General features: G+C 48.4%; 1 protein-coding gene across 8 annotated transcripts in view; it reads right to left on the bottom strand.

The window, feature by feature from the left end:
- Ccdc149 (coiled-coil domain containing 149) overlaps positions 1–17,498 on the bottom strand; it is a 91,031-nt gene that overhangs the window by 63,415 nt on the left and 10,118 nt on the right. Inside the window, exon 1 of one of the 8 annotated variants that reach the window (XM_047566251.1) lies at positions 1,753–1,857. The exons of the other annotated variants lie outside the window; for them this stretch is intronic. The gene's annotated coding sequence lies outside the window, so the exon portion shown is untranslated. Of the gene's footprint in view, positions 1–1,752; positions 1,858–17,498 lie in introns of those variants that run through there. 8 annotated transcript variants of the gene reach the window in all.

The raw sequence follows: 17,498 nt of genomic DNA, 5'->3' as shown, positions 1-17,498 counted from the left end.
AGTGAGACCCTGCCTCACAATAAAAAATAAAAAGGGCTGGGGATGTGACTCAGTGGTTAAGAGACCCTGGGTTCAATCCCTGGTACAGAAAAAGAAAGCAAGTCAATGCTGGGCTATTCTTTCTTTTGTGTGTGATGGTCTGGAGCACTGATTTTCAAAAATTGTATTCCATGTCATTTATTTGTATCAGCAGGACAAGGCTTAGGCTGAAGTCTCGCTTATCAAACAGACTGAATGGAGCTGAGTGTAGAGCTAACAGTGAATAGTTGCCTGGACAGTCACTTGAGTCCACAGGGAACACTGCATGATCCAGGAATAAACTATTGCCATGTTAAGGCACTGAGATTTGAGTGAGGGTTGTTTGTTACAGTAGCTGAATTCAGCCCATCCTGACTAAAACAGCCCAGATGGAAGAATGCGAGTGTGGGGCTGGTGGAAATTCCACTCGCTCCCCCTAAGCCTGTGCTGTGTCACTCCAACCATGAATAGGAGTAATGTTACCACTATTCATATTACTATGAACAAGAAAAGGCAGTTTTGTGAACGTACTTTACCCAAATGATCTCTGTAAATCCTCACGAAAACACAATGATGTTATAGTATCAATTATCATCGATATTTTATAAATGAGGGAGAATTGAATGAAAGAGCTTATGTAATGTGCCAAAGGATTGGCAGAACCAGAATTGGAACCCAGATCATTATAGAGTCAGCCTGGGGAGCCCCAATCCCTGAAAAATAGCCAGCATTCTGTTAAAATAATAATAATAATAATAATATCATCACGAAGTTGGGGCTACAGCTAGTTGGTGTTCCAAGAATATGGAAGGTAAGAAGGTAATGATCAATTGGGCTACTTTTCTGAATTTTCTAGAATAAATGGGTGTGAAAAGTTTTATTTATTCATATAACTCTCTCTAAAACTAGTGGGCCTCTCTTCTCTTTCCTCAGTGCAAGGCCTGACAGGAAATGAAAAAGAAAAGATGCCCATGGATCCTTCCTCTGCTCCTTGTGAGGACCCTAGTAGAAATAATAAGGTTTCCATCCACTCTTGGGAAATGGGGTAGAACTGTCAGGCCTCAGAAAGGAATGAGAGAGTTGTCTTCTCAAAGTGGTTTGATCGTAAGAGGAGTTTGCTGTAAGCTGTGGTTGGCCTCATTCATTCAACAAATGTTTCCTGGGTGCCTTCTCTGTGATGGGCATTGAGCCAAGCACTGGTTCCCCAAAGGGATGAACTTCTGGTTCTGAATTTTGTAAAGCAAAAACATGGTGCCTGGGTGACACAATTTCACTTCCTGTTACCTGAAATCCTGAAATTCCTGAAAACTGAACACATTTTCCTGTCTGGTCAGTGACAGCTGATCTAAGACTGCTATTGATCTCCATCCCAGAATGTGAATTGTCATACATGTGTAGGACAAAAATTGGTGTGTTTGCTCAGGGGCTGCTGCCCAAGACTCCGCTGGGGTGCCACAGAATGTTCAGTATGCTCATCACAGTTCCTTTCAGATTCCCAAACTCCTGTACCTGAAACACATCTGGGGCCCAAAGACTTTGGAGAAAGAAGCCGATGTTTATTTGAAAGTCACCCTGGCAAATCTCTACATAGCCTCCGGAATGTGTATATGACTAAAATCAAACCTTTCTCAAACAGTAGTTGCCCCCAAATTAAGCATTCATTAGATTTCTACATCCTCATGTCGGCCGGGAAAAATTAAAAGTCCATTAAATGCATTAAATCTTCAAACTCACATTATGCCTAGTGCCTATTTCCAGAGTCTCCTGTCTTCTCTCTCTTTCAGAATCAGCATCGAAAGCTGGAGCTGGGAGGAGCCTCACAGATAACCCAAGTGACTCTCCTGACTGCAAAGAACAAAGTTCCTGTCAGCCAGAATATTCCGTAACATCCATAATATTCCATAGTGTTTTCAAATCATGGTCACGATCCATTAGTCTGGGTAGTGAAATCAATTCAGTTGTAACCCTCATTTTAACAGGAAAAAAAAAAAAAAGATTCAGAACTGAGCAGAAAGCATCAGGGTGCATCCTGAGCAGTAAGGGTTAGTGGCTCCATGAAACTTTCTTTTGGAATATGTGCGTCCGAGAAGCACAGGGGCCTGCTTTCACACATTTATTGTGGACTGACACTTTAGAAGTTTGAAAGTCACTATGACTGCACACTTTTTCGTTCTTTCAACAAATATTTAGTGCCAGGCACAAGAGACACACAGGTTGGGTGGGGGCCAAGAGGAGAGAACTTCAGAGATGATGCTGGACATGAGGGGAGAAATGAGTAGGCACCAAAGGTATCCGGACAATGGCCATTACCTAAACGAGTAAACGGTTCGTTCTTTACCACTGAGGCAAACTCTGATGAACCGATATGGAAGTGTGCAGTGTTAACATGCCATGCCAACTTTTTAAAAAATTAGACATTAGTTGTACAGCATTTAAGGCGAATGAACCACTTCCACACTCTCATGTGATAATCAACACTCTGACAACTGGGACAAGAACTGTTTTTCCCATTTTATGGGCAAAGTAGCTGTAATTCAGAGAGGTTAAGTGTCTTCCTCAGGGTCACATTACTTACAGCTATCAGCTCAAAGCAGAAGTTTCCAGCACATATTCCCAGCTCCTTTTACTCTTCAACATTGGTAGCAAAGAAGTCATCAGCAGCTCGACATGTTACCTCTCTGGGAGAGAACCATATTTTCAACAAGACGCTCCTAGAGGTAACTGAGCAGCTCTAAGAGAAACATTTGTATCCCACCCCAGGACCTCGCACGGGTCATTCCCTGGCTTCCTTCAAATCTTGGCTGCTTCCTTTGCAGGATGATCATCCCTCTCTGCCACCACCCAAGCACTCAGTCCCATTATCTGATTTTACTTCCCTTCATAGCATGTATCACTACTTGACCTTGAGTGACATATTTGATGACTGGTTTATTTTCAGTATCACCTTCTCCATGACAGCAGACTTCATCTCATTCATTCCAGATCCCCATACTGAGAAAAATGATGTGTGAATTGTCCCCATCTATTCTCTCTCCATACATATGTGTTTATATGTGCATGTGAATTAAATGACGAAACGAGAATGTATGTACGTACACACGCAGACAATGAGAAAACCCCACACATTATCTCATCCCAGCTTCATCATACCTGTGGTACAGGTGGCACAGATGCCCAAACTCGCAGCAAGAAAGACCTCAGGAATCAGTCCCAGCTCCTCATTCTACAGACAAGGAAACCAGGGCTCCTCATGTCGATGTGACTTATCCAAGGCTCTAGCAAGACCAAGGTCAGGACCTAAACTGAGGATTCTTCTCACTCCAAGCTTAGTGTCCTTTTCATGCCACCAAATTAATATAAATATGACTAGTGAGGGAAAAAAGTCCATGAACTTAGAATTTATTACTTGTCATATAGATAGAAGATAATGAGGATAGTAATAGATAGCCTGATTATCATTCACTAATAGCTACAAACTCCAGTATACTCAACACCATAAGAAAATTACAAAACTTTAAAGAGAGTTACAAAACTCTCAGAACGGAAAGAAATGCAGTTTGGGGTCATAGTGGAGGCCAGATGCCTGAGTTCAAATCTGGGTGCTATGGGCCAGCAGGTCAAGTGCCTGCCCAAACACAACCCAAAGGGCCGAGCTGAGCAGGGCAAAGCCTGGGAACATATCTATTTCTGGTCACTTGGGCAGGGCCAAGGGATTTGCTCTTTATTCTCTTTATACGAATTCTGCTGGTCAGGTTCACAGGTAGAATGGAGATCGTGGGTTTTTATTCGCCTTCAACCTCAGGAAAGGAGGAATTCTCTTAGTTTTCAGGAAGGGAGAAGGAAAAAATAAATTAGCATTTTCTGAATGTTGACTGTGTGCCAGGCCTTGTTAGGAGTGATAATAACAAGAAGACCTTTCTTTGATGATGACAGCAGCAGCAGCAGCCACTCTTTGGTGGCACTCCTGTTTTCCTAACTCTGCTTGATGCTCTCCTGGAAACATCACACCCGATCCCTATGGCCGCCCTAGGCAACAGGCTATAAGATCCACCCCATTTTAGAGAAGAGGACACTGAAGCTCAGAGAGGTCCATCATCCTTCATCACACAGGTGGTAAGTGACAGAGCCAAGCTGGCACCTGCACTATCAGTCAGACTCTTGGGTGGTGAGCAATGTAACCGATGCTCTAACACAGGAATGTGCTGGAAGGACACTGACACTCATAGGTGTGGCAGGAGGACAGAGCCAGGCTTAAGTACAGGGAGAGCTAGGCAACTCTGTATGCTGGGGACAGGAAGGACCTGGCACCACCAGCCACCAGGTCTCACTGCAGGAAAGTTGTGTGTGCTGATGACGTGCCTCAGGCTCTCAACGCTCTGTTCAAGGGTGTCTCTGAAGGGCCTCCAACGTGCCATTCTTTGCCTGTGTGCGGACAGGGAACCTGCCGCAGTCCCAACAGCATGCAGGCTGTCCAAGTGCTGGGGCTCTGGGAAAGACGTGAATGCTGGGAACTGAGAAAACAGCAAATGCTCACCACACCCCCCACCCCGGGAGGGCCCATCCCACTGAGTATTTCTCTGTCTTGCTAAAGTTCGCCTTCTGTGGTTCATGAATAAAGGTTGAAAAAGAAATACTGGTCATTTAAGAAAGAATCCCCTGTATTTGAATTAACCTCGGCACCCCTATGAACCATGCACAGGAACCCATGCACCATGCAATGGGACTCAGGAGCACTCCTGCTGAGACCCCCCACTGCTGCAACTGGGTGTACACTGGCCAGCTGGAGCGGGGAACAACCCACACACCGTAGACTGGGTCGTCAATGAACTGTGAATGGAATAAATATGGGAAAATAAGCCCAGTTTTCTGGTATGTATACTACGTATCATGAAATATTTTTATTATCCATTCAAAAAGAGATTTCTTTTGAATTGCATTTCAATTACATTTTTTTAAAGCAGGGTTCATAACTCATTTGTCAATGTGAACGCATGCCCACACACAAACACCCTTAAGGTAGCCTCACGCTCATCTTCTTACCAACCCAAATCCACAGTTTTCTCTGTTGAGTGGCTTTTATCTACCTGTCTCCTGTTATCTGTAATAAAGCAAATCATAATTGCTACAAGGAAGACCATAATAATTAAATGACTATCTGACATACTACATTACTATTTGGATGGCTTTACGACCAGATAACTGCTGCTGAGAGATGAAGGTGGCTGAGTGTCAGGGGAGTATCTCCACCAACTGACCCTCTCAGCCAGTCTGTGACTCATGGTCCTTGGTGACTTTTACTGATGTGAGAAGGCTAGCTCTCATTAACTGCTGCAAGGACCTGCCCGCTTCTCAGGTAATGATAAACGCACATGGCTGAAGGGTCATGCTCAGGAATAATTTAGAAACTTCTCAAATGCAGACTACCTCTTTCTTGGAGAACTTCCTCCCCTGCTGCTATAGTTTAAGTCTTAAATTTCCCCCAAGGTCCATGGGTTGAAATCTTGTTCCTGGGAGCAGTGCTATTGGGAGGTGGTAGGACCTTTAGGAGGTGGGGCCTAGCAGAAGGTCTTGAGGTCACTGGGAACGCCCTCCAAGGGGAGTGTGGGACCCAGGGCCCTTTCTTCTTTCTATGTCCTGGCCAGGAGGTAAGTGGTGTTGCTCTACCACCGGTTCCCAACCATGATGTGCTGACTCAGCACAGACCCAAAGGCAACAGGGCTGACCATGGCCTAAGACCGCTAAAGCTGAGCCCAAGTAACCCTTTTCTCTTTATAATTGATTGTCTTGGGGATTTGTTACAGTGTCAGAAAGCTAACAAACCTGCTCTTACTTTCTACTGTCACTGCCTCTTTCCCCACCCTCCTCTACTCTGCCCTTCAGTAATGCCTCCTTTCTATCCAATGAGCAGCTCAGGTAAACAGGAGGCGACAGTCAACACACCTCAGCCCAGACAAGCCAGCCCTCGGCTCCCAGGGCCCCTGCGGGCTCTGATCCAGTGACCTCTGCCTGCAGCGGCCTCTTCTGGTTTCCCAATCTAGTCCAGGTCCCAGACCTCTTGAAAAACATAAATGAGGTCCTGCCCAACCTCCTTTAACAAAAATCTCTGGTGTCAAGGAGACAGGCAAATAAGCCCCCTGATGTGTGGCCGCAACCTGCCTCTCTGACTCCATGGCCTGCGGCTTTTCGGCACAGCTACTCCCACACTCTCTCCACTCCTCCCCACCTCTCTTCTCTCTCTCTGTCCTGTACTTAGCTCCCTGTGTGGGAAGTCCTTGGCCACCTGCAGGCCCAGGAAGAGCTGGCTCCCGGTGGCTGCCTGGCTTTACCTGGATTACAAACCAAATGCATACGCATGCGCACACTGTGAGGTGCCCCGCCTACCCACCTGCCTGTCTGCCTCACACCGGGGCGGTCACTTTCCTTATCCCATCTCCAGAGCAGAGCTCAGCTCCTGGGCCGGGGTGTGTGTCCCACCTATATTAGAGACATAAGCGAATTTCAGTTTCCACGGAAAACATGCATGCCTATGTGGCTTTGGACGTACTGATATGCTTCCATATTTTCATGTGCTTGCCATCAATTAAATACCATTTCAGCATCGTGTTTCGGAGGGGGAATCGGTGTACGTGGAAAGGGCACAGGATGTTTCCTGCGCGATTATCAAAACTCCCTTTGTATGTGGACCTCATTTTTAACGCAATGAGCACTTCCTTTCCATCAGACCGCCATCGTCCATGCGTCGCGTTCATTCTCAGAAGTCCTGCAGATTCGCCCACCCTGCACAGGCACACAGGACTGTCCCTTGGAGACACATGTACTTAACCTCTCCAGACGCCAGTCTGGGTGTGTACCGAGTAAGATGCCAGGCAGGGCCAGCTACCCGCTGGCTGACGCTGGTTTCCTGAAGCCCTCCAGCATGCCGAGTCCCAGCCACCAACGATAACTCCCCATGTCTCCGCTCGGGTCTGTACCCCGTCCTCCAATCCAGCTAGCCCTGCACATTCACACTGCCCTTTTCCAAATCTGCGTTGGCCTCCGTAACTTTCAGATAACATTTCAGCAATTTCAAGTTGGTGGCTTAACGATGCTGATGCCATTCTCTAAGATGAATTTTTTTATGATCTATCTTTCTCAGACTCACCATTCCATTTTTCCTTCTCCACATTACTTGCGACAGGCAAACTTTGATTATTTGAATGCCCCAGGGGATGTGATGAAATTTAAGTTAAGTGAGATTTCAGGTAATTGGAAGAGTTTATAATGTGAACTGCAGCAGCTGGGGGTATGTGGAATTCACTGAAACTGAAGTTTTCAATAACAAGCTCCGTCTGAATATCTATTCTGGTTCTTTCACTCTTCTTATTTCTCCCTGCTTCTCGTCTTCTTAGCCCCTACACCCTCCAACAGTGTGCGCTCTAGGCCTATGAGATGAAGAGGAAACACAAGGAAAGTGGATTGCTCTCCTTCTGTTGCCATTAATGGGCCAGGGGACCCTCCTCTCCTTTTGCCAAAGACAGCATTCATTTTTTAAATCCCTGCTTGCCCATTGTGAAGTTGCTCTGTCCTCAGTGCTGATCCACCCCTGCCTCTGGCTCAGGCCGAGATGCTGACAGTGGGACCCGTGGTTCTGGTTTGCTCGAGAGACTGTGGTTGAAGATGGAGCATGAAATAACCTGTAGCCAAACCTCTCCCACTTCCATGGGCTACTGGGGGCCCGAGATATGCTGGATGCAGAGACAGCCTGTAAGACAGGCGCTAAGAGATTCAAGAGTGAATCGCCCCCTTCCACTCCACACTGAACCTAACAGTCGCGGGTGGAGTGGGTGATGGACATGCTGGTTCCCACCTTATGGAGTAACAATTCAACTCAGTAGCAGAGGACTTTTTTTGCAGGCAGGATATTGGTAAAAAGTTGGTAGTGTCAGACTGACTTTAGATGGGAAACACCTGTGCTCATCTTCCCCTTGTCTTGAAGAAATCATAAAAAGACCCCAAAATTCCTACCACTGACAGGCTTCGGCACCTCTGCTGTGCTTCAGCTGCTGACTTCTCAGACCTGTCCCCAAACCTCTCAAGGCAGAGGGGACCTGTGGGTGCTTCTGCTTTGTAGGGGAGATGCTGAGAGGGTACGGGGTGGCATGTGCAGAACTAAAACGATTCCTGGCTGCCCTTTGACAAGAGGGAATTCAGGAGACCCAGACGGGAAGGCACCACTAGCAGACAGAACGAGGCACCTGGGACGTGGAGTGAAAGAGTGTGGGTTTCGCAGCCATTACGTACCAAGAGGACCACAAGGAGCCACTCACCCACTCTGTGGCTCTGTTTTCTCCTCTATAATAAATGATGATATTATAAAAAATTATTATTTTAGAGGCTCCTCAGAACCCACAGATGATCCAGTGCTTCACATGCACCAATCATTAATCCTCACAGCTGTCCCAAAGGGAGAGATTACTGTCCCCTTTTACAGATGAGGAAACTAAGGCTCTAAGAGATTTTTAAAAATAGGTAAAAATAATGACAACAAAATCTCGCATCGTATAAGAGGTAAAGTGGGATTTGAACCCAGGCTTGTCCCGTGCCACTTCCACCCAGCACCGCATTCCCCCACAGGAGGGCCCTAAGGATCCCATAAATCAGTGCACCTGAAAGAACCACTCAGTAAGCTCCAAAGGCACCAGTCTTAACTCGGAAGTCAAAACAGTTCCACTTGTTCCACTCAAGACAGAAAATGATCTCCGCCCCTGCTTGCCGAGAGGTCTTGCCTTTCTGATGAACACTGTCCCCTGCTGGAGTGATCAGTCCCATGAGGGCCACAGCGCTGCAGACGGAGCGTGTGAGCACATGTGGGAACAGCCCCGGCTCCCACCCTCGGGCACTCCTGTCAGGTGCAGGTCCTCAACGGGCAAGGAGGTGCCCCATGCCAGTCTGCCCCAAGTGGCAGGCGTCTGCAGACTCGGGGTCTTGAAATCAGCCATGCACAGCCATCGCCACTTCATATCCAAGTAAGCAGACCTCTTACCACCACCTGCCAAGTTGTCAACCATTTCGTGATCATTACACTCCTTCCCTGGATGAGAACCTCAGAGACCAGCTAAAGGGCCACCTGGGCCCTGAATCTTCACCTTCAGGGCGGAGGCGTCCGCAGCCGAAGCTCTCTCTACACCCTGCTCATATTTTCCGGAACGCTGCTCATTAGCTGCTGCACTTCATCTTTCTTGGGCTTCCTTTTCTTCCACCCTTGCCAGGCATTACTGACGAGCAAGAAATTTTCCTCAACAAGAACCCAGCCCACAGCAAAAAGTCAGGCAGGGATTCATTTTGGGACATGCGACATGATTCAAACCACTGGAGTTTTCAGAGGACAAACTAAACTGTAACCACTTAAGGCGGAGATGGTATCATCTGGGTCTGTTTCTCTGGCCCATAACTGTGCAAATGGGTTGATGATGTTAGGAAATGGCTCTCACGGGTGACCCGAGTTAATTATGGCCTTCCAGGAAGAGGGAGAATCCTCGCTGGCTACAAATCACCAGTGGACTGCAAGCCGACACTGGGCACAGTTTAACTCATTTTCCTTGACAGTCCATCCATCCACCCCACCACCGCCTCTGTCCTCGCTGCTCATCAGGACTGTGTTTAAATGGCAATAAAATGGGTTGCTGGGTTTACTTGTCTGCGTGTTTTTGACATCCTGACAAAAGCATCCCTGACATTAAACACAGGTATCACTGACGCAGGTAAAGTCAAAGGATGAGTATTTCTCTTTCAGTAAAGAAATTCCATGATAATAAGGATTGTCTCAAAAAGTAGCATCAAAGTGGACGACTCAGCACATGGCCAAGCTGACCATTCCAAAGGGAGAAGAAACACAGGCAGCGAGCACTCAGCGGGTACAGAAGCATGGATAGGCCAAGTTAGATCCTGGGTCCCGACCCCTGTCCTCACTTCTGAGTGATCTTGAGCAAGTCAATCCATCCTTGCTGAGCCTAAGGTCTTTCATCTAGAAAACGGGGACCACGACAGTACCTATGTCACAGGGCTTAAATGACTAAATGAGATTGTGCAAACCAGGTGTTCAGCCCAGTGATTGGCATGTGGCTGTCTCTCACTAGAGATCTACACCAGCCCCATCATCGGCATCCTCTCTATGGACGTCATCAGCGCCAGCTGCTGTCCACACCAGGTGGCAGGGTACAAAGCCCTAAGTAACTGAAAGCCCCGCCCAATATGATGGGCCCAGATCCCAGAAAGGACCATGGCAGCATTAGCTCAAAATACTGCAGGCGGCACTGTTCTGGACCCTCACCCACACTAGCTCACTTGACCCTCACGAGGAGAACCTACCAGGTGGATCACACGATGGTCCACAAAGCAGTGGACAACAGGATGGGGGCAGAAGTGTCCTGTGGGACCTCCAGATTCCCTTAAGGGAGGAACACTCTTCTTCCATCTTCCCTCCAGCCACACACTGGTCCTCACTCTTGGAATGGGGTTGGGGGGCTGGAGAAATGGAAATTTCCAGTCTCTGGCAAACTGTGAACCATGGTACAAGCTGCACTTGAGAGAGACACAGTTCTACCTTCCCTAGGACGCTAGTCTTTCTGGCCCCACAGTAAAGTCATCCTAAAGAGCATACCAACGTTACACCGGCAAGCCCAAGCAACTGACCTTGAGGAAATCCAGCGCCAGCACTGTAATAGACAATGTGTAATTGAATTCTTAATAGGTTTTAGAAGTCACCCCTGCCGACACTGGATCTCCAAGACACAACAGTGTGTGAGCACCCTACTGGGGCACTAAAGGGGGGTTTAAATGTAAGCATATTTCCCTTCTGGCACCATAATTCAAAATACATACTTTCTGAAAGTAAGAAGTTCAGTGTTCCAGGTTGGTTGGTTCACTCAAACGTACGTTGGTTCCTTCGTTCATTCACTCCCTCGCTAAGGCTCCCGGAGAGTGGAAAGAACAGGCTTCAGGATGGGAGGGCCTGGGGTTCACGCCCAGCTCTTGCGTTTCTGGCCTGCCCCCTTCTGCCTGCTGCGTGGGCCACAGCCTGCACGGATGGCGCCTGCAGCTGCCCCCACGGCTGTCGCGAGGAACAGAGGAAGGCGCACAGGTAAGGCGGATGCACGTTGAAAGTGCCCCACAAAACGTGCCCTGCTCTTTCAGACAAGCCCCAAGCGGAGACTTCTGCGACTTCACGGCCATTAGTGATGACAATGAGGGCAGGACAGGTGGCGCATCCCTCATGGGAAGTGCTCAGGAGCAAGTGCTTCAGCTTGGGGGCTTCGATCAGATCTTGAAATGGTTACACACGCGTAGGAGAGACCTGGGGATGGGACCCAAGTGCAAACTCGAGGTCCATTCACGTTCGTGTCTGTCTTATACCCACTGCCCGAAGGTAGCGTTATGCAACATTTTTAATGACTTTGTGTGCATGGAACAAACCTCGTGGACACTGACCCATCATCAGAAGGCATCCCTGGAGGATCACGTCAGCAATCCGAGTTTTGTATTTTGGAGAATTTCGGGTTTCAGATTGGGGTGCTCACACTGCAGTGGCAATCAGAGTTGTGGTTGTGGTATTAGTGGTGGGAAGAGCACCACAAACCAAACCAGAGAAGGGGCAAAGGGTGGGCCTCTCCGTGGGAGTGGCCAAGGCCCAGGGCCTCTCTAAGGCTGGCTGCTCGGCACTGGGTGGCGGTTTCTGGGAGATGCCTGGTTCATCTCCTTCTCATCCGGGTCTTCATGAACCACTCCAGGCCTCAGATCAGCTACTTTCCTGGCTCACAAATGCTATCTTAAAACAACCTCTCTTAAAATCAGGTGTTCAAATTGTCCAATGAACTCTCCTCTCTTAAAAGTAGCTTTTTCAGAAGGCAGGTGAGGAATGGATGAGGTAGCTTCTAGAACTTGTTCTCCAGCAGACGCTGCCCACCAAGTGCTGGGATGTCAGATGCCCTTTGAGATACACCCAGGAAATTGGAATAAGGGTTCCCTCTGGGACAGGGGGAATATGGAGCCCTCCGGGGAGCTGAGAATGTTCCAGACCTTGATCTGGGTGGAAGTCACACTGACCTAGACACATGTACAAGAGGACTGAGCTGCCCACTTAAAATGTGTGTGTTCACAGTCGGTGTGTTAGTTAGCCTCAATATAAATGAAAAAATAAAATAGCATACACTATAAAGCCATTTTTAGAAACTGGCATGAGAAAATGGGAATGGTACATTTGAATGTTAACAGCATTCAGTTCTGAGTAGTGAAACTATCAACTTTTTTTTACCCTTTAAACATATCTATATTTTCTAAATTTGGAGTGTGTGGTGAATTTATATTATTCAATGTTTAAAGTTAAAACCCACCATCACCCAAGATGTGTAACATCTCTAGACGATCCTTTCAGCCACTCGCTTTTCCCAACCCTTCCCTCATCCGCAGGTTCAGGCGCCAAGAGCGGGGCCCTACAGCTGCCCAAGGAGACTCCCTGCCGTGGGGTGAAGCAGGTGGAGGGAGCTGAGCCCCTGGTGCTGCGAGGTTCTCTCTGTCCTGGCACTGCTGGTCAGAGCTGGCCACCTGGTGCACCTGCCTCAGCCGAGCACAGCACAGAGAGTGCTCTGACCGTCCCTTTGGGATAAGATCATATCTGAAGGGTTTCCAACCCCACTGTGGCTCAGCTCCCAGCCTTTTCTGAAGTCTGGGCAGGAATCTAGAACCAGACCACAAAGTCTCCCCTTTTTTAAAAAAAATTTGTTCTAATTAGTTATAGATGACAGTAGAATGCATTTTGACACACTGTGCACAAATGGAGCACAACTTCTCCTTCCTCTGGCTGTACTTGGTGCAGTCACACCAGCAGTGTAACCATACACGTATACAGGGTAATAATGTCTGTCTCATTCCACTGTCCTTCCCATCCCCACTGCCCCACCCCTCCACACACTCCCCTCTGCCCAACCCAAAGTTCCTTCATTCTTCCCTACAGCCCCACCCCCACCCATTATGGATCGGCATCCACTTTTCAGAGAAAACATTCAGCCTTTGGTTTTTTGGGTTTGGCTTATTTTGCTTAGCCTATATTCTCCAGCTCCATTCATTTACCTGCAAATGCCATCATTTCATTCTTCTTTAAGGCTGAGTAATATTCCATTGTGTATCTATATCATCTTTCCTTTATTCATTTATCTGTCAAAGGGCACCTAGGTTGGTTCCATAGTTTAGCTATGGTGAATTGAGCTGCTATAAACATGGATGTGACTGCGTCACTGCAGTATGCTAATTTTTTAAGTCCTTTGGGTATAAACTGAGGAGTGGGATAGCTGGGTCAGATGGTGGTTCCATTCCAAGTTTTCTGAGGAATCTCCACACTGCTTTCCATAGTGGTTGCACCAATCTGCAGTCCCACCAGTAATGTGTGAGTGAACCTTTTCCCCCACATCCTTGACCACACTTACTGTTGCTTGTATTCTTAATAATTGTCATTCTGCCTGGAGTGAGATGGTATCTCAGTGTAGTTTTGATTTGCATTTCTCTAATTGTTAGAGATGACAAACATTTTTTTCATATCTTTGTTGATGGAGTGTATTTCTTCTTTTGTGAAGTGTCTGTTTAGTTCCTTAGACCTTTTATCGATTAGGTTGTTTTTTTTTTTTTTTTGGTGTTAGTTTTTTGAGTTCTTTATATATCTGGAGGTGCATGTGGTAAAGATTTTCTCCCACTCTGTAGGCTCTGTCTTCACATGATTGATTGTTTCCTTTGATGAGAGGAAGCTTTTTAGTTTGAATCATCCCACTTATTGATTCTTGATTTTACTTCTTGTGCCTTAGGAGTCTTGTTAAGGAAGTCAGGCCAAAGTCTCCCTTTTTAGCTTAGATTCTTGGATTTGGATCTGAGTCAGCTGGAAGCAGACGTGAGGATAGGTGTCCTCCAGCAGGAAAGGACTGTCACCTCTTGATGAAAGTGGTATGCAGAGGGTCCAGCTCAGACTCCCAGAATGGACTAGAAGTTAAAACCTAGCTCTCCGCCTTCAATTCTTGCTGAGTGACCATAAACAAGGCTCTAAATTTCTGAGCATTCCGAAAATATTCTGAATTCCCTTTTCTTTATCTATAAAATGAAGACACTACCACCTGCTCAGTGCAACCACAAGATGGTATGAAGGGAACACAGAGGGAGGTGACAATGGGTACTGCCCCCCAACTTTTGGCAGAGTGCCAGGGACATAGCAAATCCTCTTGAATATCAGTTGAGGAAAGACAAATGTAAGGAATGATTTTTATTATTATTTCTCATGATGAGCAGGTGACCATAGAAATGAAAGAAATCACATGACTTCTTTGCAAAAGAGACAACCGTGGGTGGCAGATGAGCTTCCGAGCAAGCTTAGCCTCTGTCAGGAGCAGAGATGAAGCATTGCACTCGCTCGGCCACCTGACAGGACAGGTGAGATCCCTATAGAAAGGAGCTCTTCATAACCAAGTCACTTCCCACCCGCAGCCTCTGGCTTTTTTTCAAGCAGTCTATCTGACACAGTGAGAGTCCAGTTGGAAGGAAGGAAGGAAAAGAAGACAGGGAGGAAGGACTTGTGTCATGGCAAACTCATAAACCCTGCTGAGCTTATTAAAAGGTGATGTGACTTACTACCTTTAAAAGATCACAACCTATTATTTTGGAAGTCAGAAGCTCTGTGGGATAAAAATGGAGCTGAGGGGACTTTGGGGAAAGAAAGAGATGAGAATGTGGTTGGAGAAGAGAAAACAATGGGATGTCCTTGTTTTAATCCTATAGTTTTTCAGTTGAAGTGTTCAACTCAGGGCCCTTTGGGTTTGTGGTTTCTTTTGGATTTTTCACTCCACCCAGGACATTGTGCTGGGCACAGGGGGAGCTCCCGCTCCGCAGCAGCGGCCAGCTGGGGGTGAGGCAGGAACACGGCAACCCCAACACAGTGGCCCCAGATCTGTAGTCAGGGAGCAGAGCTAGACCGCTGCCCTGGGATGGCAGGTAGGGAAGAGGGCTCCTGGATGGGCAAGGCAGTCATGGCTGAGCCTTGAAAGAGCAGTAAGGAAAAGCAAGAGAACCAGAGTTCCAGGCAGGGGCCTGACCTGAGGAAAGGCTTGGAACGGGGAAACCCAGTCTCCAGACTCAGAACAGGAAGTGCTGCCATTTTGTAGGGGAAATGCAAAGCCTGCAAAGGTTGGTTTGGATGAAAGTAAGAAACTCCTTCTATGCCAACAGAGTGAGGGCCAAGGGGAGCGTCTTCCAGTGAAGAGTCACAGTCAGAGTTTTGCTTCCAGAAGCTTGGATGGGATGGCAAGGTGGAAAGGGATGCGGGAAGCTAGAGGGCTGAGGAGGAGATGCCTAGCCAGAGGGAGGGACCCCTCGTTCTTTATGAGCAAGTGCTGTCTTCCCTAAACACTGAAATCAGCTTACTAAGGGGCTGATTCAAAACAAAGAAAGCTGAGCAGTCGGCGATGCTCTGAAGACCAGAGAGGGGTACAAACGGAAGGGGCAGAACACTGGGGGCAATAGGTGGGGTACCAACTTGAAAGGTAAACAAGATGTTCTCAGAGATGCTGGGGAAGAGGAAGTTGCCCAGGATTGATGGAACAGGCTGTAAGCACACTCGCAAGTCCGGAAAAGCTGGCGGCTGCTCGGAAGCAAGAGGTTGACCCCAGCAGCACTCACCATCCCGAAGCCCATTAAAAAGCAAATTAGAACTGGCGAGGAGAGGGAGTCCCCCCCTGCCACCTCCAATCCTGCCTTGGTGGTGGATCTGCAGATGGCAGAGCAAGCAGGCTGTCAATCTATGCCTCATCAATATGAATTTTCAATGGCATCAGGTTGACAGCCAGCAGCTGACACATCCCCTCCCTCTGGAGAAGCATCTCCGGAGCCCTGGGGAAGGGTCTTCCTAAAGGCAGACAAAGATAGGAGCCCCACAGGGGGCTGGAGCTTTAAAATACGCGGGACAGCTCCACCTCACTTTATTGTTCCCTTAACCGAGAGACACAAGGCAGGTACACATGCAGGTCGTGTTATCCCCATTGTACAAGGTCCAGAGGAGATGAGTCTTCAAGGTCAGGAGCTCTGCCCAAGTCCAGGGAGCTCCGAGCACGGGAGTGTGAGGACTTGGGTAGCTCATGGCAGCTGGACCAGGAAGCTGGCCGGGACAATGCTCTAGTGCTCTAGGGCCACTTGGACAAAGAAGGTGTGGACAACAAACTCAAGCAGGTTGAGAGTGGATAAGAGCAAGGGGCAGAGGTGCAGGTGCAGATGGGTCCTGTGCTCTCCCCAACCCTGTCCCCACCCAGCCCCTCATGTCCACCCCTGGAAGATCAGTTCCCTTTCCAGAGCACTCAGGCCACTGCTCACGCTCAGAGGGTACAGTCTCGCCATCAGCCTCCTCCAGAATGAAGGCCACACTCAGGACGCCAGATCCTTCTCTACGGCTCATAGGACATTCACAGTCTGCCCAACAAACCACACCTGACACTCCACTGTGTGTCCGCACGGGAGGACAGATGATCTGAGAGTCCCAGTAAGTCCTGTCTTTTGCCCCCTGGCTAGCTCCATTCTTTCTTTATATCTCCACTTGCTGATCCTGACCAAACGTCCAGGACCCAGTGCCACATCCACTGAGAACCTTCCTCAGGCCCCCGGTGTAAATCAACCTCCCTCACCCTGCAGAGACCTTGTTAGAGTACATGTCCTAGTGTTGGGTCTGATCCCCGTTCTCCACCACCCCTGCCTGCAGACGCCTCTGGAGCAACGGTGCTGCAGAAGGCTCCACACCCAGGGTGCTCAGTATGTGTCTGGTCCACTGGAGGCTGACCTTGTCCCCTGAGACCCACCCTGCCCCCACAATCTTACCTCGGTTGCCCTTCACGCCTCCTCCACAACAACCAGTCAACCTGGATCGGCATGGTGGACCCATCCTGACCTCACTGACCCCTACCATTGGACCGAATCAAGCTACAGGTGACAGGCATGTCCACAAGTCACTTCCCACAAATGAGGATGCGAAATCGAGGTCAGCACTGCAAACGGGCCAGAACATGTTGGCTGTGGGATGCCCTGTCCGTGCCCGGCCTCAGGTCCTGCTCTTCCTGAGCCACAGCATGACGCTCCATCAGTCCAGAAATCCCGCCTCCTGCCCCTCCACCACAGGGCCAGTCCCTTCCCTTAGGAGCTAACTTGTGTAGGAGGTGACGTCCACACGCAGAGAAGGCTCTCTCCTTCCTCAGGCAGCAGGTGAGTGCTGACCAGGTGGGGCTTTAAGGAAAGTGACGTGTGGCAACAGGGTGAAGAGCTTGCTTCAAGCTCCGAGGGCGTGGATGGACGGCAGGAAGGATGTGCACTTCCACCGACTGGGAAAGGCTGTGGTCAGGGAAGAAGGGGAAGGACTGGCGTGTGAGAAGACGGAAGCCAGAACACATGAAGGACCCGCATGGCTGAAGCAGCCAGTGCAGAGGCTACAG

The sequence above is a fragment of the Sciurus carolinensis genome, chromosome 10, assembly GCF_902686445.1.
Source record: "Sciurus carolinensis chromosome 10, mSciCar1.2, whole genome shotgun sequence".
Lineage (NCBI taxonomy): Eukaryota > Metazoa > Chordata > Mammalia > Rodentia > Sciuridae > Sciurus > Sciurus carolinensis.
The sequence above is the reverse complement of the archived record's forward strand: the minus strand, read 5'-3'. Positions and strand labels throughout refer to the sequence as shown.